The sequence below is a fragment of the Pinus tabuliformis genome, chromosome 4_2 (genome assembly GCF_031772625.1).
Source record: "Pinus tabuliformis cultivar Carrire ecotype Pingquan chromosome 4_2, CPIR1, whole genome shotgun sequence".
Taxonomy (NCBI): Eukaryota; Viridiplantae; Streptophyta; class Pinopsida; order Pinales; family Pinaceae; genus Pinus; species Pinus tabuliformis.
In genome coordinates this window covers 179,965,286-179,975,809 of record NC_142304.1, presented here as the reverse complement: position 1 = coordinate 179,975,809, position 10,524 = coordinate 179,965,286, and positions in this window count along the sequence as shown.

Here is a 10,524-nt window from a genome sequence, read left to right as displayed (position 1 = left end):
CTTCATGAACAAACAACAGTGAAGCAATAGAACTGATAAAATAAAGCAGTCAGATTTTGAAGAATATAATTTTCTTTTGTATACGCTACTTGGAAGAGTAAAACCTGCGTTGTTGGGTGCGGGATCCCCCAAGGGCATTTGTGGGGCTTAAAGCTCATATTTTTGTCCAATTTTTGTAATCCAAATGTAAAGACTCCCCATTTTGTGGTCGTGGAGTGCGTAGATGTTAAAGAGTCATAGGGTTGTCTGCCCTTATTTTGATAATGTAATGTCGATTGTAAAAGATCTACCCATGGCCCATGGACCATGGGATTATATAAATAGAGTGAATCAATGATGGAATGATGTATGAGAGATAGCTCTGAAATAGAAGTCTAAGTTTTGGGTTGTAATGTAGGTAGAAGCTCTGCGGCTAAGTGCGTAGAGGCCTAGAAGTCTGCAGCTGAGTGCACGGACCCCTGCAGCTAAGTTCGTAGGGCGATTCAAGTCTATAATAATCTAGAATTATCAATAAAGAAAAGTATTCAATAATTTTTGCGTCTTGATTTCCTGTTTATGCATCTATTATATTGGGTATGAATTTCATTTCTAATGCTTATATGATGTGCAAATGTGTATAACTATATTGGTTAAGTAAACGCAAATAAGAACATCTATTAACACGAAGCGAACTAAAATCTGTAAATAAGATAAGTAAGATACTTATCTTAGTCTGGGAGATATTGCAGTTTGCTGCCCTAGCAATATGAAATCATAACAGGATGCACTGGTTAGGGCCATATGTTATTAAGGAGATTACCGACGGTGGCGCGGTCTAGTTGGTTAAGTTGAATGGAGATCCCTTCCCAGGAAAAGTGAATGGCAGTCATTTGAAGCCATATGCAGGTGGCTTGGCCATCTAACTAGCCGACAGAAGCACAATCTTAGCGCTCCAGGCAGCTGAAAGGAGGTGTGGGACTATAAACTACACTGCCCGGGAGCTGTGTGATTTCAGGGCTGCCCGAAGCAAGGAAGTGTCACAGGGTCTGCGACAGTGCGAAGACAGTTGCACTAGCACGCAGGTCTGCCGAAAAGTGACTGTTAAAGTCACTATTCACTATTTAATAGTTGGTTTGAGGCCAAATGGAACAGGCGACAGGCATTTAAGGAAAAATTTAAGGGCTAGATTCTTGAAAATCTGCCGCCAATATAGCATTAATGGGCTGAATGTGGGGGGAATGGTCGAATTCAAATTTAAAAGTCCCTATAAATTACAAGTGGCTATCCAACGAACAACACTTGGCATTTTCATAATTGAGTTGTTTCGCGCTCAAGTATACATGAGCCGAGACCTATTCGAGACCCTGAAAGAGAATTCGTTGTTTGAGCAGCTACCAAAGACACTGCAAGAATTGTGGAATAACGCTATGTCAGCACTCGCAAAAGCCATGGACACAAAAGCAATGACAACAGAGGAAGCCGCGTAGGAAATTGTGGTAGTGGAAGCCCTAGAGAGTGCTAGAATAATAGTTGAGGTCCCCAAATCACCCAAAGCATCGCGACCTAAGAAGGATAAGCAGGCCATGATCCCGGTGCATGTCTCACCCTGAAATCCACTAAGGACCAAGCTCACCTTGCAAGAAAAGGGGAAGGCCATTAATCTGGAGGCCGATGAGGAGGAGTCTGAAGAAATCCTGGTGGATGAGGAGGATGTAGAGATGGAAGTTGAAACCCAGGGTGCAGACCCTATTACCCGGTTACCTGAATATGTTCCTCCGTGCAAGGGTAAAGCCAAGGTGCTGAAGGACATAGATGAGAGCAAGAGTTCTCTGAAAACTCCACTACTCCCAGATGATATTGTTTTTGAGGGACCGCACTTGGGGCGAGTTCCTGTGTTGAAGTTTGAAGATTGGGACCTCGCAGACCACAAGAAGTTCTCGCATTTATCAACTGAGAAGCTAATGCGCTAGAGGATTGATGCGACAGCTGGAACAATTCAATTGGAGCTGCAAACATGGCTCAGAGGTGTAGAGAAATCCGGGTTACTAAACCTGCTATGGGTGCTACATTACCACCATGCCCTAGTGACCATATTCATCATCAGGCAGTTGCTCTGTTTAGTGCATGATGGGTGTTTATGGCTAGAGGAGCCCATCCCCATCATAGACCCTCTGATTCATTGCATGACATGGCTACCTCACTCGGGGGGGGTCCAGCCAATATTTCCGAAGGAAAAGGTGGCGACTTGGCCATCGCGGAAGCAATGAAGAAGAAGTTCAAGTTGGAGAAGAAGAAGTGAGGATACACCATCTCCAACATTAACAACCCTGCCATTAAGGTCATGACACAAATACTAGCAGGGAAAGTGATGTGGAAGTGTCGTGTGGATGAGGTGCTCGTGCCCATAGTTGCACTAGCAGCCCAATGTGCGGAAGGAGTCTAGTTCAACTGGGCGAACTATATATGCGACGAGTTCCTTGCAAACTGTCGCGAGGCACAAGAGCAGGGAAAAACATTTCACTACATGTGGCTCCTATTGTCGATAGTACTGGTGGCATGGGAGCTACCCGAAGATAGTCAATTCCCTTCGATCACGACGAAAATTCCAAAGGTAGCAAAGTACGCTTCGCTGTGAGCAACCAAGGACATGCAACGAATAAAGGGAAGCAAGATATTTTGGATATTAATGGAGATGAATATCCGGATGGGGATCAATCGCAAACTGCGGTTGTCGCCCACAGTCTATGCCAGTTTACAGAGCTTTGCAGAGTTCAAAGAGGATTTCCATCATGTCTTTATCAGGGCATGGAAGGACCCCATGAAGACATGGCACAAATTACCATATCTGGCAACTGACGACGTGATATTTGTAGTCCTTGAGTCTTGGCCACCAAAGTGGCGCACTCCAGCTGGCTCCATGGTGGAAACAGACAAGTCCGCTGCACAGCGCAAGAAGGAAGAGACAAAGCTTCGAATGGCACAACTAGAAGAGAAGCATAGAAAAGAGGAAGCATAGGCTAAAGCCTAGGTAGTGCGCAACATCGTGAAAGTGGTGGAATAACAAAAATAGGGGAAGAAGAGCGCAGAGGACAGAAGTCACTTTTGCCTGGCACTGAGGAAGAACCAGAGACAAAACAAGGTGGCGTGGACCCGTAGATGACATCCACCCAAATCAAGCGTCCGTGACCACGAGAGCAGATAGTGCCACAAAAGAAGAAAAAGGCATCAAATACATTCTTCGACCCAATCACCCTCACTGAGGGGGATTTGCATGAAATTGAAGAAATGGTGAGGGATGTCACTGTGTAGGCCCTCCAACAATTTGAAGAATAGCAACAACTGGTATTGGGGGATCTTTGAACAGAATAATAGGAGTTATGCATTTGCACTCCACAAGCTAGCATAATGTCCACCAGCCTCATGATCGGCACTTCAGCTGCCGAGGCAATGTTGCGCACAAGGGTGACCAATGCGGTATTGCTACCTGATGGGGCACTCACTACAGAAAATGAGGCTAACAGACCTATGGTTAGCAGTCTGAAAGGGGTAGGATTTAACATGGTCTCACTCCCTCAGGAGACGCTCTATCTCTTACAGGATGGAGTCACCGTGGAATTCAGGGCCTGGGGGAGTCGCGCTCTACAGGTGATGAGCGAGCAGCGCATCAACATTAAGCAGTTGGGCCTGCAACGCAATGAGGCAGTAGAGCAAAATAAGCAGATAATGCAAGTTGTGGAGGAAGCCTGCCTGGTGGTCCCGGAGTTGGACATTCAGGCAGAAGAACCAGTGGAGGCGCGCATCCGCAAATTGGCCACAAGGGTGCGCGAACCTTGAGCAGAGATGGCCAGGGTTCAACTGGAGCTAAACCTACAGATTGTAGAACTACAGTTGAAGGTTCAGCCTTCAACTCCACCGGAGATCAGGGAACATCGTACCACCATTGTTAAAACAATAATGGCGGCAGTTGACAATGCAATGGGAGACTGCATGCAGCTGTTCGAATAGTAATTCGAGGTCCTAACTACCCTGTAGGTGGACCCGAATGTAGAGCGCCTAGAGATAGAGGCGCGCAAGCTCCAACTGAGGTATGACAAGGTAAAAGGGATCGTGTAGACGGTTTCCCTTACACATAGGCTTGCACGGATGCAGGAGGGAAAGGCGCTCAAGGAACAGGTGGATACCGCTCAGCACAAAGAAGCGATCTTAAAAGCACGCCTACAACCATGGATAGACGAGGCTTACATGATCACAACCTCCATTGAAGGGAAGCTCGTGAAACTATAGGTAGCTCAGTAGAATATTCAGAGCAGCAGTTCAGAAGCAGTCACTGAACAATGCGCGGAAGAATTCCAACAGGTGGCCGCTCAGTGCGCTGCCAAAGTTGCAGTAATCCAAATAGAGATGGGAGGTATTCATGCTAAGATATCCGCACTTGAAAAGTGACTTGAGGGCTAGTCACGATGTTTATGTTGGGGGACTATTGGGTGCGGGATCCCCCAGAGGAATTTTTGGGGCTTAAAGCCCATATTTTGGTCCAATTTTTGTAGTCCAAATGTAAAAATTCTGTATCTTGTGGTCACAGAGTGCGTAGATGTTAAAGATTCATAGGGTAGTCCGCCCTTATTTTGATAATGTAATGTTGGTTGTAAAAGATCTACCCATGGTCCGATTGTATAAATAGAGAGAAGCTCTAAGTAGTTAAGACAAACAACAAGGAATCAATAATGGAATGATGTATGAGAGATAGCTCTAAAATAGAAGTCTAAGTTTTGGGTCGTAGAGTAGGTAGAGGCTCTACACTGGGTGCACAAAGGCCTAGAAGTCCGCAGTTGAGTGCGCGAACCCGTGTAGCTAAGTGTGCAGGGTGAGTTGTGTCTCTAATCATCTGGAATTATCAATAAAGAAAAGTATTCCATAATTTCTACACCTTGATTTCCTATTTATGCATCTGTTATATTGGGTATGAATTTCACTTCTAATGCTTATATGATGTGCGAATGTGTATAACTGTATTGGTTAAGTAAACGCAAGTAAGAAAAACTATTAACATGAAGCTAACTATATCTATAAATAAGATAAGTAAGATTAGCTTAGTTTGGGAGATATCGCAGTTCGTTGCCCTAGAAGCAAAAGCATATCACCCCCTGGTTAGGGTTGTGCAGAAGCCAATTGTAACGTTTCGCGTAGGTATTGAAGGGTAGAGCAGAGGGATAAGAAACCTGGGGGAAGGCAGGTATAGTAAGAATCAATCGACATCACAACCATCTCAAGGGTGTAGAAACTTGGTTTTGACATCCCCCCATACTGCTTCGAGTGAGACTTCAGTCTGCGCTTCGCGGGCTGATGCCAAAAGGACCAATAGTGTAGGGATTTGTTTGGATAACTAACGTTGAACCTGGGTCAAGCCCCCACAAGCCAACATACGTGTACACGCGCCTTTACCGAGACGAACTAGCATATATATCTGCAAATATTAACTGATAACTTCGCTACTATTCATGACTTCAGACAAACTCAGATCATGACATTTAAATAATAAAACAGGTGTACACAATCAGATCTAGCCCAACCAATGTCAGATCATTCAATGGTAAGTCATTTAAGGTCTCATGATCCTGCTCCAACATTGAATTCAAGGTGCACAAAATATTTCAGATCAAATCACAAACATAGACCCTGAAACATAAAATATACTACAGATAGAAGTATTCCTTAGAAACCCTTTGCACTTGCACACTCTGGCCTTATGATCTTCTCCTCATATAGTTTTAGACGTTTCTCAATACTTCGAACCAAAACCACTTAGGACCCATGGTATTCTTAGATGAGACCAAATAGTCGTTACTCCGCTCAATATTGTGGGCTAATACCATGGTATTGACCCTTGTTATTGTCCCCATGGTATTCTTCTTGTGAAAGTGCGTGTATACGTATATGCTCTTTTTTTTCTGTGAACCAACGTGTATACACTATTGTGACCAAGTGGGCCTGCGTATACATCTTAAACTACTGTTCACCATCCTTTACCTTCAACTTCTTCATTCTGATTACTAGACTTTAGTTCAATCTTCCTGTTCTTCTGTACCAATGCCCTGTTACATCTGAATGGACCTGTTACACTGTGGGTTTCCTTTCATAAAAAATGAACTGACCTGTGAGTGAGTTGTCATCAAGGACAACACTTGTATCATAATGCCGACAATCCCCCCCTTTGGACTTGATGGAAACCATGCTGGTGTTGATCACTGCAAGCTGTAGAAACTATTAGAAATAACAAGAAACACCAAAATACTCTCCCCCTTTGACATCAAGGGAAAAAGGAAGACCAAGCTATTCTCCCCCTTTGATATACATTATGTTGTCCATGCTCCCCCTGAGTACATGCTGAATTTTCGGAGATATGTTTTAAAAGAATAACATGACTCTATAACTCAACTAAGTGAGTATGACCTCCCCATGACCAATGACTCATACATACATCAATTACCCAACCAAGTGGGGATATACCAATTGTTCATACATGACAGAAATACAACAATTATTACATCATCTATCCCATGTAAAGTGGGGATACAAATTACATCATATGTCCAATAAGACTCATTCAAATATAGACCATGACAGAAGAAGTCATATCACACCCTATCTTTACATGACTTATGCAACAAATGATATAAGTATCTAAAGCCATAGTTGAACTCAGCAACCATGATGCCAACAATGCAGAATGTGTGTGAAGGCTAATGCTACCCCTAAACATGTGCTACCTGTGCATTGTCAACAAGTCATTCATCAAGGCATCTTTGTCATTCAGATAAAAATCAATGAACAAAGCATATCATCAGACTGTAATTATCAATATCAGATAGAGCACCCATATCAGAGTCTGACCCACTGTGTTTCTGTCATAAAAACATATGCACTTCTTTAGCCATAGAAACCCACATGTATACGCAACTATAATTCATGAAACCCGCGTATAATAACTTTCCTCTAAAAACTGGATTTAACAATACAATGATGCAACAACTACTCCCAAATTTTGTCTGAGATATTCAAATGTTTCTCTAGGAAGCAGTTTAGTGAATATATCAACAACCTATTCTTTGGAGGGAACATACTTCAATTTAACCTTTTGTTCAAGCACTTGTTCTCTTAGAAAATTGTACTTAATGGGTATGTGCTTGGACTTGGAGCGCATGACTGGATTTTTCGAAATACTAATGGCACTTGTATTATCAAATAGAATGGAGATGGGTAGAGTATATGTGATCTGAATGTATTGCAATGTTTGCATCATCCAAAGTAGTGTGTAGCAAGATGAAGCAGCCACATATTCTGCTTCAGTTGTAGATAAGGCAATCAAACTTTGTTTCTTGCTGAACCAACACACCAATCGTGAACCCATATATAATGCTCCTCCACTCGTACTCTTTGGATCATCCACATGTCTTGCCCAATCTGCATCTGTATAAGCATGAAGAGTAAGAGTTGTATCTTTAGGATACCATAGACCAAAGTCTTCAGTTCCTTGAAGATATTTGAAAATTATTTTTACCGCGTGAAGATGTGATTCCTTTGGATTTTCTTGGAACCTTCCAACAATTCCTATTACATGCATGATATCAGGTCTGGTACCTGTTAGATAAAGAATACTTCCAATCACAGATCTATAAGTTGGTTGGTTCACTGCTAGTGATTCATCGTTAGAACTGAGATTGCATCCTGTTACCATTGGAGTACATACTGGTTTAGAATCTTCCATTCCGTACTTTTTCAAGATCTGTTTGAGATATTTGGTTTGTGAAAGAAAGATACCATCTCTTGTTTGTTGTACTTATAGACCAAGAAAATAAGTAAGTTCACTATGTAAGGACATTTCAAATTCTTTCTACATTACTGTAGCAAAATTCTGACTCATGGATTCTTCATTGCTACAAAAAATGATATCATCAACATAAACAACAATAATTAGAAGTTTATCATTTTCAATATTTGTGTATAAATTTCTATATGCAGAACCTATTGTAAAACCTTTTTGTTGTAGACATTTGTCAAGGCGGTAATAACAAGCCCTTGGAGCCTATTTCAGACCATAGAGAGCCTTTCTAACCTTTCATACGAGTTTTTCATCATTTCCAAGAATGAATCCTTTTAGATGTTCAATATAAACTTCTTCTAAATCTCCATTAAGGAAGGTTGATTTTACATCCATTTGATATACTTTGAATTTTTGAAAACTAGAAAGAGCAAGAAACATTCTTATGGGTTCAAGTTTGGAAACAGGTGCAAAAGTTTCTTCAAAATATATACCTTTTTGTTGAGCATACCCTTTACAAACAAGTCTTGCATTGTTTCTAATAACTTCTCCATTTTCATTTAACTTGTTCTTAAATATCCATTTTGTTCCTATAACATTTTTATCATGAGGTTTAGGAACTAACTCCCAAGTATCATTCTTTTCAATTTGGTCAAATTATTCATCCATGGCCTTGACCCAACATTCATCTTTGTAGACTTCATTTACATTCTGAGGTTCTGTGGAGGATAGTAATTCTAGATAACTTGAGGTCCCTGTAAGAGTTCTTCTTGTTTGTACTCTAGACCCTTTTTCTCCTAAAATTTGAGATTCTAGATGATTCTTCTGAACATAACTGGATGGAGTCTTTTCCCTAACTGTTGTATTTTCTTTTAGTGCTTTATTGTTTTGTTCTTCTATATCATTTTGATTTGATGAGGGAAAGCATTCCCCATCTTCCTCATTGTCATATTCCTTTGTTGATTTCATTTGTTCCGGATTTCTGCATGCTTCATCAATTACAACATCAATGCTTTCAACAATTTTCCGAAGTATTTTATTATAATATTTGTATCATTTACTTCTATATGAATAACCAAGAATAATTCCTTCGTCTACTCTAGGTTCAAACTTACCAATTTTTTCATCAGTCCTTTTAATGAAACATTTTCTTCTAAAAACTCTAAAGTGTTTTACAGTAGGAGGCTTACCATACCAAAGTTCATATGGAGTTTGATTGCTATTTACTCGAACATTTGCTTTGTTAAGAATAGTCATGGAAGCAAATGCAGCTTCACCCCAGAAGGTTTCAAGAGTTATAGATTCATCAAACATAGCTCAAGCCATTTGTTGAACATTTCTGTTCATTCTTTCCACCACGCTATTTTTCTGAGGAGTTCTTGCAATGGAGAATTGCCTTTTTATTCCATGTTGATCACAAAAGTCAAAGAATTCATCTGATATGAATTCCCCCCTCGATCATATCTAAGACATTTTATTTTTCAATCTGTTCCATTTTCAACTAAAGATTTGAAGGCTTTAAACTTTTCAAATGCTTCATATTTATGCTTTAGCAAACCTATCCAACAGATCCTCGAAAAATCATCAATAAATAAAATAAAGTATTCTTCTCCATGAGGTGAATTTTTCCTTGTTGGACCACATAAATCAGTATGGATGAGTTCAAGATGCTTACTTTCTGATCCTTATTTTTCATTGAACTGAACTCTCGTTTTCTTATCGACTTGACATGGTTTGCATATGGTGTTTTCTGGGATGCCGATATCTAGAAGATCACGAACTACCTTGAGCATGCATGCTTTTATTATCTAAGAAAATCTTAGATGTCCTAATCTTCTGTGCCATACCCAATTTTCATCTTTTTTTATTATATAGCATTTGTGTTGTCTTCCTTTGAGTATGTATAGATTATTTGGAGTTATTATACATTTGATCACGGTCTTTCCTGTATCAAGCTCATGAACCACACATCCGTTTGATCGAAACACAACTTCATTTCCTTGATCACACATTTGAGTGACACTCAACAGGTTATGCTTTAAACCATCTACATACATGAAATTTCCAGCGTTAACCTTTTCTTTCAAGAAAACAAAACCTTTACCTTTAATGACAGCTAGAGTGTCATTTCCAAATGAGACATTCTTTTCCTTTTCTAAAGAATTATATGAATGAAGTTTCTCTTTATCACCTGTCATGTGTTTGGAGCATCTGTTGTTGATGTACCACTAATTTTCTTGTCATTCTACATACAGAGCTATGCCACATCTTTTTGATTGAGATTCCTTCTTTCTCCATATCTTGGGATTTAATGATGTTTTCTCCTTTTGAAGTGTTGGTGGAAATTTTCTCTTGCATTCAAATTCTTCATGACCAAAGTTGTTACAATTCAAACATTCTATTTCATTTTCAAGAGGAGAAAAGTTATTATTGGAACTTTTCTTGATTCTTGTTACACTTCTTTGATTTCGTGCTTCTCTAGTCATGATGGTTTTGTAAGCAACAAATTGAGTAGCCTTATGCCCAAAGTTATGACATGAAAAACATTGCCCATTGAAGAAATTTCTTCGATCATAGAATCTTTTGGCATTGTTTACATGTTGGTTGAATCTTCTACTAATATTCATCCTTGGAGTAAATTCAGTATTATTTACCTGATGGGTAGTTTTAGGCCTTTGTTGACGATTAACATACTGTTCGCTGGTCTTTGCTGCATCAAGATAGCT